Here is a 20,855-nt window from a genome sequence, read left to right on the forward strand (position 1 = left end):
GCACCATGACTTCACGGACACACTGTATGTACCACAGCTATTTTTATCCATGCATCCACCAATGGGCACTTAGGTTGTTTCCATGTCTTGGCTATTGTAAGTAATGTTGCAATGAACATAGGGGTGCAAATACCTTTTTGAATTAGTGTTTTTATTTTCTTGATCTAAATTCCCAGAAATGGAATTGTTGGGTCATGTGGTAGTTCTATTACTAGTTTTTTGAGGACCCTCCATACTGTTTTCCCTAATCACACACTATGTATTTAACCACTTTTCACATAAATGGCATCTATGTTCAATATAATTCTAATGGCATAATTTTTAATATCATTATGACTTAAATAGTATCTTAGACACAGAAATTTAAATTTTCATTTGGTACAGAATCTACATTTTCTTATGTTTTAACATAATTTATTACATATACCACAACATGCTTTAATTAAGAGAGCTGCTAAACTTTGCTTAACTGGTTGCACCCTATGACTCATCAGCTTTTAATTTTTTTTTTTCTATTTTAAATTGAGTTCAACAACATCTGGTAGCTTATATAAAGAGAGAGGATGTTCTTTACAATCTGATTTTTCTGGACAACATGTTTCTGCAATTGGCGGACTTCCATTTTCTCTGAGTTGCTCTCTTCATGTAGTCTAACACAGGCATCTGAATATTTTGTCTAAATATTAACACGTGCTGGAATTTGGTCTATCTTGCATAGTAAATTTTATAATGATTGATGCCTAAATCTCTTTTATTAGTATGTTCTGAGTTGGTCCAACCTTGAGAAAGGAAAACAGAAATAATTGTAAATTTATTAGAAGCAAGCAAAAATACCAGTCATACACACTTCACATTCAGAGTGGCCCTTCTTTTAGGGAATTTTCATTATGAAATCTTTTTAGTGTCTTTGATAACCATTACAAAGAAGATAAGGATCAGATGTTGCAAAATATATCTCTAGATAACACTATTGTTTTTTACCCAGATGTTTTTCACATCCTTTCTGACTCACAGTCCTTCAGACAGAGATAAACTGTTCATGATATTCACACCACCAAAACTTCTGGAAATATGTCCCTAAGTTTTTACATATTCCTGCTTTTGTCTGGTCTCTCTTTTTTTTTTCCACCTTAGAAATGGGAGTAAGGAAAAGAGGCTTGTCTGCAACAGGAACTACGGTCACTTAAATAAAATCCTTTTACAATTTTCTACTAGTGTTTCTTCAGGCAGAAAAAGAACAACATTAACCCCAGTTATTTTCTCTCCATCTGTTTGCATTTTCATTTCGCTGGGGAAAAAAATATTACAGGAGTTTAAAAATGCACTGTGATCAAACTGTACAGACAAGATATAATCAATACCAGATACTTAAGAGTATCAAATGACCTAGAAAAAAGATGTTGACATCCAATATAGATTAATATTGAGTATAGATAAGATGCTGCTCAAAAAAGCCATTTTACACTTTTGTCTGCTCTAGCTTCCAAATAAATGGATGTTTCATTTGAATATTTGGTGGTTTGCAGGGCTTTAATGAATAATGATATTTCTACTTCTTCTTTCAATTCTTATTCCTGAATATTTCATTAAGACTAAAGATGCTGGCCCTGGCTGGTTGGCTCAGTGGTAGAGTGTCAGCCTGGCATGCAGGAGTTCCAGGTTCGATTCCCGGCCAGGGCACACAGGAGAAGCACCCATCTGCTTCTCCACCCCTCCCCCTCTCCTTCCTTTCTGTCTCTCTCTTCCCCTCCCACAGCCAAGGCTCCATTGGAGCAAAAAGTTGGCCCGGGCGCTAAGGATGGCTCTGTGGCCTCTGTCTCAGGCCCTAGAATGGCTCTGATTGCGGCAGAGCGACACCCCAAGATGGGCAGAGCATCGCCCCCTGGTGGGCATGCCGGGTGGATCCCGGTTGGGTGCATGTGGGAGTCTGTCTGACTGCCTCCCCGTTTCCAACTTCAGAAAAATACAAAAAAAAAAAAAAAAGAGAGACTAAAGATGCTCTTGAAGCTAAAAAAGAAAATTGGTTTAAAATTTTTGTTTTGAAGAGAAACAAGTACATACACTTAGAGATAAAGCAGAATTGTTTGATGTCTTGGCATAGTTTCAAATGTTGGTAATGTTTCAAAAGGTCACCAGTATCTCCATCCATTTCCACTCTCAGTGTGACCGTGAATTCATTCATTCTTCTCTGGGCAACACTGTTCCTGCCCCAGGTTAATAAATGGCTGGTCCCTTGCACATCTATGTTTGTAGCAGCACTATCCTTATTAGCCAAGAGCAGAGGTGGATTAATGTTGGTTAAGGCCCTGGGCGCAGAAGAAAATATTGGGCCCCTTAAAAAAAAAAGAGAGAGAGAGACAGGGAAAATAAAAATACATGTTAACCGTATTTTTAAATAAATAAAAAATATTATATACTATTAATGTTAAAATTGCACATATGAAACCAAACTTGGTATCATTAGAAAAATCTGTAAAGTTGAGATTTTTCAGGGCCCTTCAGAAGTCGAGGCCCAGGACGCTTGCCTGGTGCGCCCACTGTTAAATCCACCTCTGCCAAGGGGTGGAAGCAACCCAAGTGTCCACTGGTGAATGAATAGATGAGCAATATGTGGTACATACATACAATAAAATAATATTAGTCAGCCTTAAAAAAGAAGAAAATTCTGTCACATGCTACAATATGAGTCTTGAGAACAATACAGTAAGGGAAATAAACCAGTCACCAAAAAGCAAACATTGTGCAATTCCATTTACCATATTTTTCACTCCATAAGATGCACCTGACCAGAAGACACACCTAGGGTTTTAAGGAGGAAAATAAGAAAAAAAATATTCTGAACCAAATGGTGTGTTAAAATATTTAATAAAATATACCACAATAATATTTCAACAATGTAAACTCAACAGCAGTATTAACAGCCATTAGCACTGTTATTAACAAATGAGAAAAGACTTTAATGTTCAAATACTCTTCTAGTTGTCCTGGAACCCGCAGCAGCTAAAAAAAAATGAGCATTCGCTCCATAAGACGCATGGGCATTTCCCCCTCCACTTTTGGGGAAAAAAAAGTGCTTCTTATGGAGTGAAAAATACAGTATATCCTAGAGTAGTTGAATGTATTGAAACAGAAAGTGGAGCCATGGTTGCCAGGGCGGGGAGAGGGGACAGTGGGGAGTATCTAATGCAGGGGTCCCCAAACTACGGCCCACGGGCAACATGTGGCCCCTGAGGCCATTTATCCAGCCCCCACCACACTTTCGGAAGGGGCACCTTTTTTATTGGTGGTCAGTGAGAGGAGCATAGTTCTCATTGAAATACTGGTCAGTTTGTTGATTTAAATTTACTTGCTCTTTATTTTAAATATTGTATTTGTTCCTGTTTTGTTTTTTTACTTTAAAATAAGATATGTGCAGTGTGCATAGGGATTTGTTCATAGTTTTTTTTTATAGTCTGGCCCTCCAACGGTCTGAGGGACAGTGAACTCGCCCTCTGTGTAAAAAGTTTGGGGACCCCTGGTTTAATGGGTACAGAACGTCAGCTTTGCAACATGAAATGCATTCTAGAGACCAATGGTGTTGACAGTTGTACAACAATGTGAATGTACTCAATGCCGCTGAACCATACACTTAAAAATAGTTAAGATGGTAAATTTTATGCTATGTGTTTCTTACCACAATTATTAATAAACAAACAAATTATTATTATTTTCTCAGAAAGGTTTTTAATTCCCAAAACCCAACTTTAAAGTATAAAATTGATTATACTTTAACACCTCCCATTGTGGGGAGAGAGGAATGGAAAACTTCTGTTGTCTCTAAGTGTCCTAAAATTCACAGATGTCTTTATTTCTTATGTGCTTGGTTTGAAGATGTTACCTAATTTTTCCTGTCAAAGCCTGACTGTTTTTTAGAAGTTCCCAGATGTCAGGCAGAGGAATTTTAGAATTGAAATTTTAAAGAAATTGTGCACTCTGTTTCTTTAAAAGGTTTGGAGCTCTGGCCAGTTGGCTCAGTGGTAGAGCGTCGGCCTGGCATGCGGGAGTCCCGGGTTCGATTCCTGGCCAGGGCACACAGGAGAAGCGCCCATCTGCTTCTCCACCCCTTCCCCTCTCCTTCCTCTCTGTCTCTCTCTTCCCCTCCCACAGCCAAGGCTCCATTGGAGCAAAGAGTTGGCCCGGGCACTGAGGATGGCTCTGTGGCCTCTGCCTCAGGCACTAGAATGGCTCTGGTTGCAACAGAGCAACACCCCAGATGGGCAGAGCACCGCCTGCTGGTAGGCATGCTGGGTGGATCCCGGTTGGGCTCATGCGAGAGTCTGTCTGACTGCCTCTCCGTTTCCAGCTTCAGAAAAATACCAAAAAAAAAAAGGTTTGGAGACTTGCTCCTACCCTCATTCACCTAGAGAAATGTAAACCCTCATGGAATGGGATGAACAATTTGTTTTTATGTAAAAAGAAAGGACGTGGAAAGAAGGGAATGATGTGTAGTCCAAACACCAGAGCATCTTGCAGTATTCTAGCCTCTCTGCCTGCCTCTCATGCCCCGCTGGTGCAGAGTCAAAGTGACTAAAATCTCTATTTCAGATACTCCCACATGAGACATTTAATAATCTGACATTTAGCTCACTTCCTAACCTGCAGCTTGGTATGTACAGACCTTAGGCAACTGAGGAAATCTGTTTCTGTACAGCAGTCTGTAAGCAGAGAAGAGCTGTGAAGGTTGACAGTGACCTTCATCTAAGCGTTTCTACCCCCACTCCACTCACTACCCTCTTCCAGGGTCTGTTTTTGGTCTAAATTTAATTTTTTTGTGGAAAGGGAGATGGTTGCTCCACTTTCCAAGTGTACTGAGTGTTTCACCCCTGGATTAGTTCCTAGTTCTGGGGGGTTTGTAAAGTCCTCCCAGTAGAGTTCCAAACAGCCTACGCCTTTTCTTCGAGTCAATGCAGGCTCATTCATTCATTTAACAAATATTTATCATTTTATATATACTAGGTATTGGCCTTTAACAATGCATTTCTCTTTATTTTTTTTATTTACTTATTTGTGTGTGTGTGTGTGTGTGTGTGTGTGTGTGTGTGTGTGTGTGGCAGAGTCAGAGAGAAGGACAGATAGGGACAGACAGACAGGAAGGGAGAGAGATGAGAAACATCAATTCTTTGTTGTGGCTCCTTAGTTGTTCATTGATTGATTTCTCATATGTGCCTTAACTGGGGGCTACAGCAGACTGAGTGACCCCTTGCTCAAGCCAGCGACCTTGGGTTCAAGCTGGTGAGCCTTGCTCAAACCAGATGAGCCCACGCTCAAGCTGGCGACCTCGGGGTCTCAAACCTGGGTCCTCCACATCCTAGTCCGACACTCTATCCACTGTGCCACCGCCTGGTCAGCAATGCATGTCTCTTTAATATGGCCTTTTACAAATTAAGAAAGTATCTCCAGAATGGTTCTCTATATTTCAACCAAACAATGACCTTGACTACCAACTCAATGCTAGATATATAATAGGGCATATTTTTTAAAAATTATACAGATTCTTGACTCATTTCTGGGAATACAGAAAACAGCTATCTTTCAAGTATGAATCTTCCCAAAATACATGTGGAGGGGCTGGTACAAGCTTGTCCACAGGAATCTATCCTGGCTTTGAACGCTGACACCTGTGACCCAGCTTTAGCGCAGGGCTTGCACGCACAGGCCCCGACAGGAGCAACATGCAGATCCTCGACTGGGCCTGCCGGGTTCTGGCGCCACAGGGGTGAGGTCAGTCCTGACTGATGGGCTGGTTTCTGGCCACCTGGCCTTGGCTTGCAGAGAGCCTACCTATCTGCTTGCCTGCCTTCTCACCTGCCTGCTTTCCTGAGCTCCCCCACAGGACAGGCCCCTGGGATTCTTGGTCTTCCCAGCCTTCTGGCTGTGTGCCCTGCCTCCGCAAGTCACTGTTGCTCAATGCCAAGCTTGACAGTTGTGACTAATAGGGGGCAGGTCATCCTTTCAGCTCCAAGACAATCTCCCATCTACCTCATTGCAGCCTGTCTTACTCAAACAAAGGCATTTTCTTCCCAGACCCAGCAACCCAGAGCTTTCCTGGACTGCGAGCTTGCTGCCCACTTCCTAAAATCTAAGAGCTAAGAAAGAAAGATGTTTCCTTCATTGTCTTTAGAAGTAAATGGTAACGAATTTACTAGAAATGAGTGTCCAGTTTTAATCACCACTCTCTGTGTGTGAGCGCCACACCTAACCTCTCTGGAGCTCGTACTGTGTGGGGGGCTGAACTGGCGCAGTCCCTCCGTCTCAGAGGGAAACGCTTGAGCAGCAGGCAGAGGCCCAGGCCTGGGAGGGAAGCAGGCCTGAGTTTGAGTCCAGAGTTCCCATTTACTAACTGCGAACATGGACAATGGCTTAACCTCTCAGTTAGAGAAATACCTACCATCTCGTATTGTGATGATTAAATGAATTGATATATGTAGCATTCTTAGCACTTGGTATTAATCAACACAGTTATAGATAATATACAAATGCAGGGTCTTATGGTAACACTTAATGCCGACAATTTTCTTGTAATTTAATTCTGAGCATTCCCTTCAGCTAGCTCCATCTCGGTCCTTGCATCTACAGCATATTTAAAATAATTACTAAATATTTCTATGGCCAAGTAATATTTGCCTAAACCTTAATTTTGTGATGAGGGCACAAAAATCTTAGTTGTTGAACATACCCTAATCAAAACTGAGTTAAAATAAGCTGTTCTAACTTGAACGGATAGCTCTTTTCTTTTTTAAGCACAAATTATTTTGGCCACCATCTTTGAACTGGCTATAGATAAAACTTTTAGAAGACGTTCCAGTTTTTCATCGGGAAGCCAAACCGAGCTGGCAGATCATTTCCACATGGGAAAGGAACCTCCAGAGAGGTGTTGTGTCCCTGCTAGCTCAGTGTTGAGAACTCACGGACATTCTTTTCACAGCAGCCTCTAAGAAGGTGTGCCAACAGCAAGGAGAACAAAGAGAAGTCTCATTTCTCCTAAGCTATAACGTCAACAATAAAGACATAATAGGTTCTGCTCTTCCAGTCAGAGGCAGAGAAGTGAAACACTGAGGCCAAAATTCAGAACACAAGGAATGCTGTCCTCCACAACACAGAGCGGCAATTCTGGGCCCCGGGGGTCCTCTCTGGGTCCTGCTTTACTAGTCTAGAAGCCTGAGAGAGCCAGCAGGCCTCTTCACAGTGTAGCTGCAAGGAAGAATTAGTTAATGAGAGAAAGGTAACTCCATTGGCAACAGCAAACATCAGATGTTATAATTCACTTGGGAAGAATGATAGGTTAAGAGGTCTACCTTCACCAGGAGCAACCCTGCTCTCTGGGGCAAGGCTGCTAAACTGCTAACATTTGGAAATATGAAACAACCTTGAATTTACAGGAGGTCCAGGGCACAGTTGTTCAGTATGAGACAGATTGGGCAAGGCCATGTGGTGAAGAGAGGTTCTCGAAGTAAGTCAGTGGTCCTCCCAAATATCCATGCTCTAATCCTCAGAGTGTGTGAATATGTTGCCATGCATGTAAAGGGACTTTGCTGTTGTGAGTAAATTAAGGCTCTTGAGATGGGGAGATGATCCTGGATTGTCCAGGTGAGCACAGTGTAATCATGAAGGTCCTTACACGAGAAGGGCAGGAGGGTCAGGCTCAGAGGATAAGATGGATGACAGAGGTAGGTGCTCAGAGTCAGAGAAACTTGAAGGTGCCACACTGCTGGCTCTGAGGATGGAGAAGAGGGCATCAGCCACAGAAGCAGGAGGCCTCCAGAAACTGGAAAAGGCGAGGAACTGGATTCTTCCTGGAAAGGAATGTGGCTCTACCAACACCTTGATGTCAACCTAGTGAAAGCTGTTTTGGACTTCTGGCTTCCGAAACTGAAATGTAATAAATGTGTAGTGCTTTAAGTCACTAAATTAGTGGTAAGTTGTTACAGCCATCAAACAAAACAAAGTGCCAGAGATTCAAAGATGAAAAGATACATTTTCCCTTTGGTATTTGTTCAACAAATATCTATTGATTGCTCAAAATTACACAATGCCCAATGTTTATTAATACCCAGTATGTGTCAGAAAGGATGCTAAGTGCTTTGCATGCATTATTCTAATATTGATACTTACCACCCAGCCTTTTATATCCATTGCTAATATTTATTGAACACCATGTGCTAGTTACTGTCTTAAACAGTTAATACGAATTATTATATTTACTACTTAAACTCTTTGATAGAGATAATAATTCTCTGCCATTTTACACAGGAGGAAGCTGAGATTTAGGAAGGTTGAAAGTGGTTTCTCAGGGTCAAACTGCTAGAAAGCGATAAGAATTGAAACCAACCTGCTTCCAGAGCCTGCTCTAAATTTTCCCCATTGTCCAGGTGAGTAAACTGAGGCACAGAAAAGTTAAATTATTTACCAAAGCCAGACAGCTGATAAACAGCAAGACCAAAATGGATGCATCACCCACTGACTAGTACGGACTTTTCTCTGAGCACCTTCCCCACATGCCCAGAGCCTTCTAATTCTAGTCTGAAGCTTATTCAGAAAACCTCACACAATGTAGTAACGAGGCCCCTCCCAGCCTGATACTCAGTTGACCAGCTCTTGGGAAAGAGATTTGGGGGTAGGGTATGCGAGGGTAGATGGCCCGCGTTCCCCTTGCTGTCTTCAGCTCCTTTTAAGCTGGGACTAATTGATTTGCCCTAACAACACTTTCTTCCATTGGAGGAGAAGACATTACTCTCATAAGTTCCCTTTTACTCTTTTCCTTCCACTCCTTCCATAATCCCTTTAGGACCAAGGATTCTCCATACAGAAGTCTCCATGCAGGTCCTAGAAAGCAGTGGTTTTCAGAACTGGGAGGGCCCAGATTATCACAGCCCCCAATTGTGAGTCTGCAGACCACAAGAACTGAGGAGAGAGGAGGAAGGAGGCTCAGCCACTCCACTGCCCCTGATACCCTCACTTCCACAGTATCCTCAGGGGTCCCTCTGTGCATTTTTGCTGCTGGCCACAAGGCTGGGCACACGGCAGGCCACATGACAGCCCATGGAACTTGTCCTTCCACCTGAGATCCTGGGTTTTCCGTGGGAAAAAACAGGGTTAATGAATAACCAAAGAAAGACTATAAAGAATAAAAGGACTAAGTGCATATCAGCTTCTAAATATATCAGTTTCTAAGCTTCAAGTGGCTGGTGATAGTAGGAAATGCATTTTTGGAGAAGAAAAGCATACAGGTGCTCCAGACTTATTACAAATGATTCAGACACAAGCCAAGTACCCAAGAAATATTTATTGAATTGAATTGGTTTGGTTGAAATAAACTAATTTGATGGTCTGGCCTACTGTAATCTAAACATACCCTTTTCCCCACCACCAGCTCCCTCTCAACAGGTGGGAGTTCTGTCTACTCTGTCCTTCTCCAAAGGCAAGATATTTTCCTTATGAAAAGTCAAACTCTTTCCTTGTTCAAAGCCGCGCACACACACACCAGCCCTGCCCGCCAGCTACCTCACTCCTGCCTGTTGGTTCTAGTTTGGAGCTGGAGGGGAATGCTGGTCCCTGACGGTTCACAAGGAGAAGGCAGATAAGGAAGATGAACTAAGGCTGTCCTCATGCGGTTCCTCCCTCTGCTTCAGGAGCCCTTTGCTGTGACCTCTTCAGGTGACTTCCAGCTGAAGTTTGCCCCCTGACGTGCTCTAACAAAGGAGCAGCCAGGAACATCTGCAATAAGAACAGTCCAAAAATCAAAGAATAACTTTGCATCTACAAGGAGAGCTCACCTAGAAATGGGGTGAGGCACAGGAAGGCAGTCCTAATTCTCCTAATTCCAGCTGAGCAGGACGAGTCATCCGCCCAGTCTGTTTCGCTGCTGAGTCAGCGGCAGGGAAGAATAAACCCAGTGGCTCCCTTCACTCTTTTAAACGTCTATGGAATGTATTGATTATTTGCTCCTTTTGAGAATTTCCAGGTCTCCTTACTTTTGAATGAATACAGAGTGCTGATTCTCCTGGGACTGTTATGACAGACACACCTGTGGAACACACAGCCCGGGCTGCAGTCTGTCTTGTTCACGACACCCTGTGCCCAGCAGACTGCTAGAACCCAGTGAGCCCCAGTCCCCAGTCTCTACTGACATTTAGCTCCATAACAGCATTGTGATCACTGAGTGGCCATTAATGTGAGCCGGGAAACAGCAGCAGGTAATTTCATTGTTTTACCTACAACTGGTTTCGTTCCTTAGTGATCAAAACTGGGCAGATTCTTCAGATTCTCAACTGTCATCCAGGCAGCTGCCTCAAGGTATGACAGGAATGTTTTTAAGGTTGGTTTCTCTTGATGACATCATTTCTCTTTACTCGCTGATACGTTCCCTCCTGACCAGCCAAGCAAACCTGTTTGCTGCCTATGTTCATGGCTCATGGCTCTTCTCTCTGCCTCTTTGTCCTTCGACACAGTGCTATTTATTTCTATATTGAATGCTTTTACGTTCTCTTTATGTACTCACATGCCTCTCGGCTGCATTGATGCAGAACAGGATGCACTTCTAGAAACCCTTCTTGGGCCACCCCCACCCACCCACCCCGATGATCCCTGGTCGTGTCTCCTCTGTTCTTCCACAGGTGTTGGGTTCTGAGGCCAGTGGCCTGATTAGTCCCCTGGTACTTGGATTTATGTGTCACCTGTATTCCCAGGGAAACTCTAAGCCTTGAGAGGGAAGGAGCCATGTCTTCTGTTCCTTTTCTGTCACATGCCTGCCAAGATACTCCTTAGTACAGCCTTCAGTTTTCGGTATGTTCTTAACAAGTGGTTCTGACGGGGTGCGCTCTTCCTTCCAGGCAGAGAGAGCAGACCTTGGTTTCCGCCTGCCTCTGTCTTGAACCACCTGAGTGGTGTTAGCTGGGGCACTTCACCCACCTGCTGCTCGGCCTCTCCAGGATGAAATAAGGAGGCAGCTGAATGATCTCTAAGGTCTCTTTCAGTCCCAAAAGTCTACATATGCACTTCTGTCTTGGTGATGTTCCCCCCAGCCTGCCTTGTCCTTTCCCATTGCCACTCTTTGACCCCTCTGAGACTTTCCCACCATCTTGAACCATCTCAAGGCATATTTGATGCTCAGTGACAGCCCAGCCAGCCTGAACCACTGGGGCACTCAGTGGGCAGGGCCTGGTTTTCTGAGCAGACCCTTGGAGAGTCTCTTTGTGTCTGATTGTCAGCCATGGAAAGAAGCATCTTGTTAGGGCTACAACTCCGAAAGCTTTCTCTTCTCAGACTCATACAAAAGAACACTGGATCCCTCCACAAAAACCCACATAGGCTTCCTTCTCATATCTCTCTTGTATCTTCTCAAAACACTTCCTATGCTGGAGGCCATCCAATGTGTGCTGAGATACACTTGTCTCATGCAAGAGCTACTGAGGCCACTTCATCCCGAGCATGGGAGTGAGACGATTACCTGCATGGATGGTGGGATGCCACCCAGCACGTGGGTTCACGGGGGGCCCTGAGAATGCACTTGAAAAAACTTAACAAGTTATGAGCTCGAGTAAGTATATTGTTTAACCTCTGCCTCAGTTTCTACATCTATAAAATGGCACTAATAATAATATGCTTTTCATAGGGTTCTTATGAGGATTCAAGCAATTAGAACTGGGCCTGTTACATAGTAAGTGTTCATTAGATGTTAGCTCTCATCATCATTATCATTATTTGGGTGTTACCTTAGACCAATTCCCTCCAGGACTATTACCTGCATGAGGATGGAGGCTCCAACAGGGCACAGAGGTGAGCTCCTATTGGACCCAGCTGGCTTGCTGGGAAGCAGAAAAGCACACGGCACCTCACATAGTATTTTTTTTAGCAGTGATAGTGAATCATGAGCGTTTAATGTCAGAAAGGCTTAAAACTGAAGTAGCTCCTAGCACCTCTCCACTATTTCTACCACACTGTTTTATTTGGGCATAACAAAAAGTAATTTTAATTATATCTTGCTCTGCAAGAAAAGGAAAAAACCCACATCTTGCCATCTCTCTTCATTTTATGTGTGCCTTTCATTCCTAACCAGCAGCAGCCTCTAGAATGACGGCAGGGAGTAGAGTGTCTCTTGGTCAGGTGGAATCTGCCCACTGGGCCTGGTTTAGCCCAACTTTATTACAGGAAATAAATGCATTGTACTGAAGCTGTTTGTCAGCCCGTTGTTTCCCAGGCCCAGCCTGTGTGGGACTGTTTGTACTCCGGCACACACAGCAGCCATTATGTCCCCCGCAACCTCCTTCATGCAGCTGTGAACACTTGTGCCCAAGCCAGTTTATCTGCAGTGGAATTCACTCCAAAAGGGACTGTGAACAACACACCAAGTCAGGGCCCGACTTTGCGATGGGAATGTCCTGGGATCTCCAACATTCCTATTCCCACTTGGCCAAGAAAAACAAGCAACCAGAGACCCATTTTGATGTGTGCATCTCGGGGCTCGTGGGGTAACAATTTCCAATCTCCACATGGAATCTCCATTCACAACTTTCTGACCCAGAGCAGGAAACAGTGAAGCCCCTTGCGGGAGATGGTGGCAACAGACTTCATAACTACACAGTCTTCTGTCCCCACTGCCAGCAAAGTCCAGGAGTGTCCAGCCTGGTCATTTAATAGTGTGATTGGATAACTTGTGTTGTGATGTCATGAAACTCTATGGTTCTCTCAGCTTTCCTGCAGCCCACGTACCAGAGGACACATATTTAAATCAGCAGATGAGAAATATTGGCTCCCAGGCTAGAAATGATTGTCAATGAAGACTGAGGCGGTGAGTTCAAAGACAGCCATTTATGTCAGGGCTCAACACTTGCACTGACCTCCTCTTAGGGTTTAGAAGTGACAGCATTTTGCCCTCACCTTGAGGCTTGGGTTGGTAAGGGCAGCCTAGAAACTGGTCATTTCCTCTTAGGCACAGCGCCTATAGTTTTAGTTGATAAATGGTGGTGTTTGAAGGCTTGGTTATGTAAAGCAAACCAGCCATCTGGGGTTCTCCTGGGGCTGGTGACAGGACATTTAGCACAAGGAGCTGCCATAAGTTAAGCATTTCCCATAAAACATATATGTGTACAGATATGTATGTGTATAGAAATATAAAGCTGTGGATAGACTTATTAGTATAAATATCTAACAAACACAATTTATCAACATTGGCCAACACAGTTCAAAGTGGGTGTCATTCGAACATGACATGTAAATACAAACACCTGGATGTAAGTTAGATTGCTCATTGGCTCAATGTCTTGTTTCCACTGCTAAGTGTGAATCTGGCATTTATTACCAGGATGGGAGGAAACAAACTTAACTTGCTCCCAACTTTTTACAGAGTCTGGAGTGTTCTCGGCTTATGCTTAGCCTCTGTGCAGCAGTTATAGTACAAAAAGCTCAAAGGGAACCAAAGTTTTGCCACCATGAAACTGTTTTGGATATTGATGTTAAGCTATTTATTAAGAAACAAGACTCAAAAAGAAAATTTGACCTTCCCCACTTTTCTACTCAGGTACCAAGGAGATTCAGACAGAGAAGCCTGCTTCAAGAAGGATAGCTTAGGATGTTCACATTGGCCTAATTTGAATTAAGCATGGTAAATAAGAGGGCTCCAGACAGACCCCTGTTAGCTAGATAGCTACTGTGTCCCATTGTCTTGGGTTATTCCTCTTCCTCAACTTTCTGTAAATCCCTCATTCTCACTCCTGAAGTCAAATACTCCATCTACCCTCTTTTTCTCCTTTGCCCAAAAATGTCTCTTTTTTTGTCCAGTTTTCTTCCAAAAGACAACCATTGTTACCATTCTTTAGCATCTTGTCAAATGCATCATATATAACATTAATAACAGACTGTTTTGCATCTTTCCTTTTTTTGTAGTTCTACCTAAGTTTTTTTTAAATTTTTTATAGAATTTATTAGGATTATGTTGGTTAATAAAGTTAATAGGTTTCAAGTGTACAGTTCTATAATACATCATCTGTCTATTTATTGTGTGTTCACCTCACCAAAGTCATGTCTCCTTTCATCACTTTGTATACCTCTTATACCCTCTTCTACCTGTCCCCACCCCACCCCCCTATCCCTCAGGTAATTACCACATTGTTGTCTGTGTCTATGAGTTTTTCTTTTTTGGCTTAATTCCCTTTTTCACTCAGCCCCCACTATCCCCTACCCCTCTGACAGCTGTCAGTCTGTTCTCTGTATCTGTGAGTCTGTTTCTATTATGTTTGTTAGTTCATTTTGTTCATTAGATTCCACATATGAGTGAAATCATATGGTACTTGTCTTTCTCTGACTGGCTTACTTCACTTAGCATAATACTCTCCAGGTTCATCCATGCTGTCAAAAAAGGTAAGAGTTCCTTCTTTTTATGACCAAGTAGTATTCCATTGTGTATATGTACCACAGCTTTTTCATCCACTCATTTACTGATGGGCACTTGGGCCACTTTCTAACCTTGGCTGTTGTACATAACACTGCAGTGAATATAGGGGTGCATATATTCTTTAGAATTAGTGTTTTGGGTTTCTTTGGCTATATTCCCAGAAGTGGAATTGTTATAGTAATTTAGTTAGTTAGCTAGCTAGCTATTAACAAAGGAAGGAAGCAAATGGAATCAGACATTAAGCCTGACTAACTAAGAAATGACTGCTTCCCAGACACTCCAGGGATAGCCACATTGCCCTCTAAGGGGACTAATTCCTCCCATCTCTCCAAATGGGGAGGAAGGACCAGCTTTCCAATCACCCCCAAAAGCAACCAGTCCTTCCTCACCCAGATGACAAGGGGGAGGAATAAACAACAGGGAGGGAATTCCTCTGCTGAGGTATGTGCAGTAGAAGCCAAAATGATGATCATGCAGGGGAAGAGTCTAGCCTGGGAAAATCTGGGGAAAGGGTCAGATAGAATAAGGGCACAAAACCCCAGAAGATCCAGGAAAAGAATGGATAAGAAGTGTCAGCATAAGCCCAGGAAGATCCAGTAAAGAGGTTGGATAGTTTGAAGGAAAGCCTGCTCTTTCCTAAGTCCACATACATATAATCAAAGCTTAACGAAGGCCCATCTTGGTAGCACCTGCCCATGCTCTCTCTCTTTGGCACCTGGCATGGGCTAAGTTAAGATAAATAATAAAAATTATTGAATATCTAGATATTTCAAAATAGCATATAATACCAAAACAGTCATTGTTAGGGCAAGACAAGTTTACCTATTTTTGGCTTGATACTACAGAGAAACTAAACAATAAATTTGAATATGGCTGTACTTTATTAAAAATACTTGTGTCTTGCCTGACTTGTGGTGCAGTGAATAGAACGTTGACCTGGGATGTTGAAGTCCCCAGTTCAAAACCCTAACATCTCCAGCTTGAGCACAGGTTCATCACCTTGAATGCTGGGTCACTGGCTTAAGCATGGGATCATCAACATGATCTCAAGATCACTGGCTTGAGCCCAAGGTCGCTGGCTTGAGCCCCAGGTCACTGGCTCAAGCCCCAGGTCACTGGCTTGAGCAAGCAGTCACTGGCTCGGCTTGAGCCCCCAGGTGAAGGCACATATGAAAAGCAGTCAAAGCACAATTAAAGTAAAAAGCAACAATGAGTTGATGCACCTCATCCCCTTCTTTTCTCTCTCCTTATCTCTCTCTCTCAAAATAAAATAAAATACATGTGTCTTAAAAATTGTGAATATATTTGCCAATAGAAGGGCCTATGCTTCTAAAGATGATGTCACGTATTTATAAATTTGCCAACCTGAATTACATTGATTACTTACTTTTTGGTTGTTACTAGATATTATGATTTCTAAGAGTTAAGTATTCTAATTAACATGGAAAGCATGTATATTTTTGGTAATAGAAGGTATGAGGTATGGAAATACACTTTTAAGGAGTTTAAAAAAATAGTTTGTACTAAAATTGGTTATTTCTTAATGAGTTTATTTTATTTTATTTTATTTTTTTGTCTGAAGCTGGAAACGGGGAGGCAGTCAGACAGATTCCCGCATGCGCCCGACCGGTATCCACTCGGCATGCCCACCAGGGGGTGATGCTCTGCCCATCTAGGGTGTCGCTCTGTTGTGAACAGAGCCATTCTAGCACCTGGGGCAGAGGCCATGGAGCCATCCTCAGTGCCCGGGCCATCTTTGCTCCAATGGAGCCTCAGCTGCGGGAGGGGAAGAGAGAGGCAGAGAGGAAGGAGAGGGGGAGGGGTGGAGAAGCAGATGGGCGCTTCTCCTGTGTGCCCTGGCCGAGAATCGAACCCGGGACTCCCGCACGCCAGGCCGACGCTCTACCACTGAGCCAACCGTCAGGGCTGAATGAGTTTAGAAGAGGCAAAGTAAAGGGGCTGTGGAAAGTTGTGAAAGGTTTGTGAACAGAAATCTTGAGAGGAAATTTTATATCTGGTTAAGCTAAATGAGATTGGAATAAATACAATTAAGTAAATGAATATAAATATCAAGAGTAAGCTAATACAGAATCAGTTTGGTTCATTTTTGGTTAAAGAAATAAAGTTGGAGGGGTTTTTGTATTATTTTTCTTCTCCAGATATTATTAAAATTTTTCTACATAGAAAACAAAGATTTTATGTTTCATTGAAAGTTTTCTGTATGTCTTAAGCAGATTCTTCATTACTTAAGGAAACAATTTTCTCAATCCTAGAATGAAAGTTTTGCTAACTTGTGTTTATGTTTGAAATCTTTTATTGGCACTTTGGGTAAATAAATAATTTAATATTGTTTCCTAATGATATATATATAATCTTTTTGGTAAAGTATGTTTGGCAATGTTTCCAGGAATCAAATTTTAGAAGACTTTTTTTTAACCGGGAAATGACTTTGGGTTACTTTGATGAGCTCCTAGAATACCTCAAAGATTTTCCCCCCTCTTTCTTTATGAAAAAAAGGAATTTTAAATGAATTAGGTCTATTTGGCATGCTAAAATTCCATGGGACGATTTGTCAAATAAATAATAATATTATTATAAAAAATATATTAAACTAATTTTCAAAGCTACGAAGTTCTTATATATTTTCATTTGTAGTTCTAATTGTTATCTTAAAATATTGTTACAGAAAAGCACATGTTGTCAACTGCATTATAATTAGATATACACCAGTGTGTTATTTTAAATTTTGTTATTAACAGACAGTCATTGTTTTACTCTGATGCTTTTGTAAATATTTCATCTTAAGAAAGATCCATGGAGATGACTGATATTCTAAAATACAGGTTTCCAAGAATAAATTTTAAGGTTACACCTTTAAACTGGATGAAGTATAAAACTCTAAGGAATAATTGGATTCATAAAATGCTGGCAAATTATTAGAATAAACAAGAATTGATTATTTGAGACAGAATGAACTGAGGATGATTATAATTTTTATGACTTTTTGTTTGAAATATTGTTGATTTTTTTCAATGTTTCTATTTTCTAAATATAAAACAATTTGTTCTTAGACTACTTTGGTAAATTATACCTTTGTCAGCAGTATTGAGGCATCGTTTTCTCCTTACCTGATCTCTCCAGAACTTGGAAACTCAGTGAGTACTATTTTCACGGCAATATGTTTGTCTGCGTAAATAAGAATCTTTTTTTTTTTTTTTTTAAATAACAGGACACAATCGGTAATTGGTTTTATTGCCAAGATGTTGAGTGGAATGTCATGTTTAGAGGAAACATGCATAGACTCTGGAGGTCACCAGAAAGCTTTCAAGAATTAAGATTGTCTTTGGAGGTTGAAAGCCCCTTGGGAAAGCTTACATGGGAAGGAACAGTCTTTCCAGGTAAGGAGCGGAAGTTTCTTTCCTAGGAGATGGCAAGAGAAGAAACACAAGATATTTGGGGAGGACTTCAGGAACCTGAGGAATTCACCCAAATTTGTAGGTATTGCAGGCAATGTCTGATGGCAACTATGTGGTTTGGCTTCTTAGCCTTAAGGGTCTAATTAAAGTTTAATCTAGAGATTCCTTATGAAATTCCAGCAAAGCAGGGTTAAAAGAGTTTATATAATCAATCATTATTCTTGTTGTGTTTATGCAAATAATCAGGCCAAATTTATTGAAACTAGATTTATGCAATAAAATAGTTTTAATTTGGCTATCTTTTTTAAAAAGGAGGGTGATTCTAGAGAGAAAATGTGTTTTAATAGAAACTATAATGCATATTTGTAGATATTAGATTCTAGTTAATTGTCCTAAAGTTTTATTTTTCACCTATAAACTGGACTGGACCCTGAATATTTCTAGTTGTCTTAAATATTTGGCTATAACCTTCCAAACTAATGTTTCATTTTTCTCCCATATTTTGAGTTGAAATTATTGAAAACTGAAACTACTTTTTTTTCTGAGATGACATCAAATAAACTTAAGAGAAATAACCACAACAGCTCACACACACTTAAACAATCTCAGTGACTGATGCTGTGTTATCTTTGACCACTGACCCCAAGGACCCCAATACGCTGCAATTTCTTTGTTAAAAGTCTTTTTCCCTCTGCCCCAAACAAATGCAGCTGGCATAAGTTTTTCTTCATTTCCAGCCCCTGAATGCTGCCTCTCCTGTAACCAACAGAGAAGCATAAAAAGATGTTCATGGAAGGCTCGCTCCTTTAAGGTTCAAGGAAGCTAGTATTTCCTGAGACCGCTATTTTTTTCCAATCAAGAAAGGGTTCTCTTGATAATGAAGATACTGATTTATTCTCAACTCTTCCCTGATATTTGAGGCTTCAAGTGGCTATAAAAATAACTTCACAAAGAAGACTAAGGATTACTCACTAAATATGTTCCCTTCCTACTCATTCTGCTTGGCAAGCTATCTCAATTTTTGGCCTTTCTTCCTTCTTTCTTTTCTTTCTTTCTTTCTTCTTTCTTTCTTTCTTTCTTTCTTTCTTTCTTTCTTTCTTTCTTTCTTTCTTTCTTTCTTTCTTTCTCCTTCCTTCCTTCCTTCCTTCCTTCCTTCCTTCCTTCCTTCCTTCCTTCCTTCCTTCCTTCCTTTCTCTCTTTTCTTTCTTTCTCTCTCTCTTTCCCCTTCTTTTCCTCCCTCCCTCCCTCCCTCCCTTCCTCCCTTCCTCCCTTCCTTCCTTCCTTCCTTCCTTCCTTCCTTCCTTCCTTCCTTCCTTCCTTCCTTCCTTCCTTCCTTCCCCCCTCCCTCCCTTCCTCCCTTTTATTCTTTCTTAGAATATTAAAAAGCTGAAGGAAGCAGCAGAGAATGAGAATAGATTAGGCTTTAAAATAGGTGTGTTAACATGGTTTCCTGCAAGATGTGTTCCTTCATCTAGTGATCATGGTAATATGAGATCTAGGTAGCAGCAGGTTGAGCAATAATGCAGGACGACCCAAATGAATGTACATCTCTAACCTAATTATTGTCCTTTGTGGTTTCCAATGAAAAACAAATTTAAACAAACATAATATAAAACATTTTAATGAAAAACAATCTGTGAAATAAAATTCATCAAAATCAGTCAGTTGTTCAGAGCATATTTTCAAAACTCTCTAAATTGGAGGTTCTGAAACACTTTTGCTCACAGCCCCTAGCCCTTCCAAAAAAATAAGAATTTTGAAAAGCTATGCACTTTCTCACCCATTTTAAAGATAATGTCCAAATTTTTCAACTAAGTTTAAACAGTTGCCAAGGATACAATTTTCATGAGATTATAAATGTTAATATTTTCAACTAAAAGTACACACTACTATATGTCTGATAGAACCTAAGTATTTGGAAAACTTGATACTAATTTTCATCCACTTTAAAAATACATCAAAGCTCTTACTTAATGTTTGGAAATGATATATTCTTTATTTTTCTTTTAGAACTTATATCCATTCTACTTCTCCACATAATTTTATGCTAAGGATACTTATTTTTATTCTTGAAAGTCTTTTATTAATCATACTATTAAGCTTCTCTGTAATGAAATAGGTTTACAAATGGTTTCTGGCTGGAATATGGAAGGAGGTTACATGATCAATTAATGGTTTGAGGGTCTGAAATGTCCCCTGGCAGCACTCACCAGCTCGATCCAACATGGTCAATGTCGGGGTGGGAGCACACAGCCTGGTGTCTGGGACATATATGGTTCATCCCTCGTTTCAACACAACACAATTCTCCTTAGGGGGAAAAGTCAAGGCTAGGGCATCTTTAGGTCTGCTCACGCTTGCTGACCTTTGGCTACTGTGTGCAGGGCCCCCTCCCCACCAGCCCCTCACCTTCCCTTAGCATTGGACAGGGCTCAAGGCTGCAGATAAGCCAGAGCAAAGTATCTCACTTCTCACAAAAACTTCCCATCTGAATCCAAAGTTAGTCATGGCCTTCTAAGGGTACTGCATCTATTTATAGAAAAAGAATCAGATAAGAAAGGGGATTTCCTGAAGAGAAGGAAAAAGGAAATCTAGGGATGTCACGTGGGCACATAAGGAGTTCCCTTGACCAATTCTATTCATATGTGGAGTACTTGCTTAATTAGGCAAACTTGAACTTTTGCCTTAAAAATATGGACAAACAGTAATATAAAAGAGGAACATGATAGGTTTTCAAAAAGGAGTCTCTTACATGTCATTTGAGGTGTGGTTACTAAAGAATTAGCTCCTATATCTTGTGTTTGATCAGATGTGACTCCAGACTATTGGGTTTTGTTTATTCTCTAATGATTTTCTTTAAAATCGAAGTAACAATCCCAACATACTGTCACTTGAAATAATAGCAATAATCATAACAAACATTTATATATTACCTAAAATACACAAGATAGCATGTTAATTTTAGTCTCACAATTACCACTGTATCCCTATTTCACAGATGAGGAAACTGAGG

The sequence above is a fragment of the Saccopteryx leptura genome, chromosome 5 (assembly GCF_036850995.1).
Source record: "Saccopteryx leptura isolate mSacLep1 chromosome 5, mSacLep1_pri_phased_curated, whole genome shotgun sequence".
Classification (NCBI taxonomy): Eukaryota; Metazoa; Chordata; class Mammalia; order Chiroptera; family Emballonuridae; genus Saccopteryx; species Saccopteryx leptura.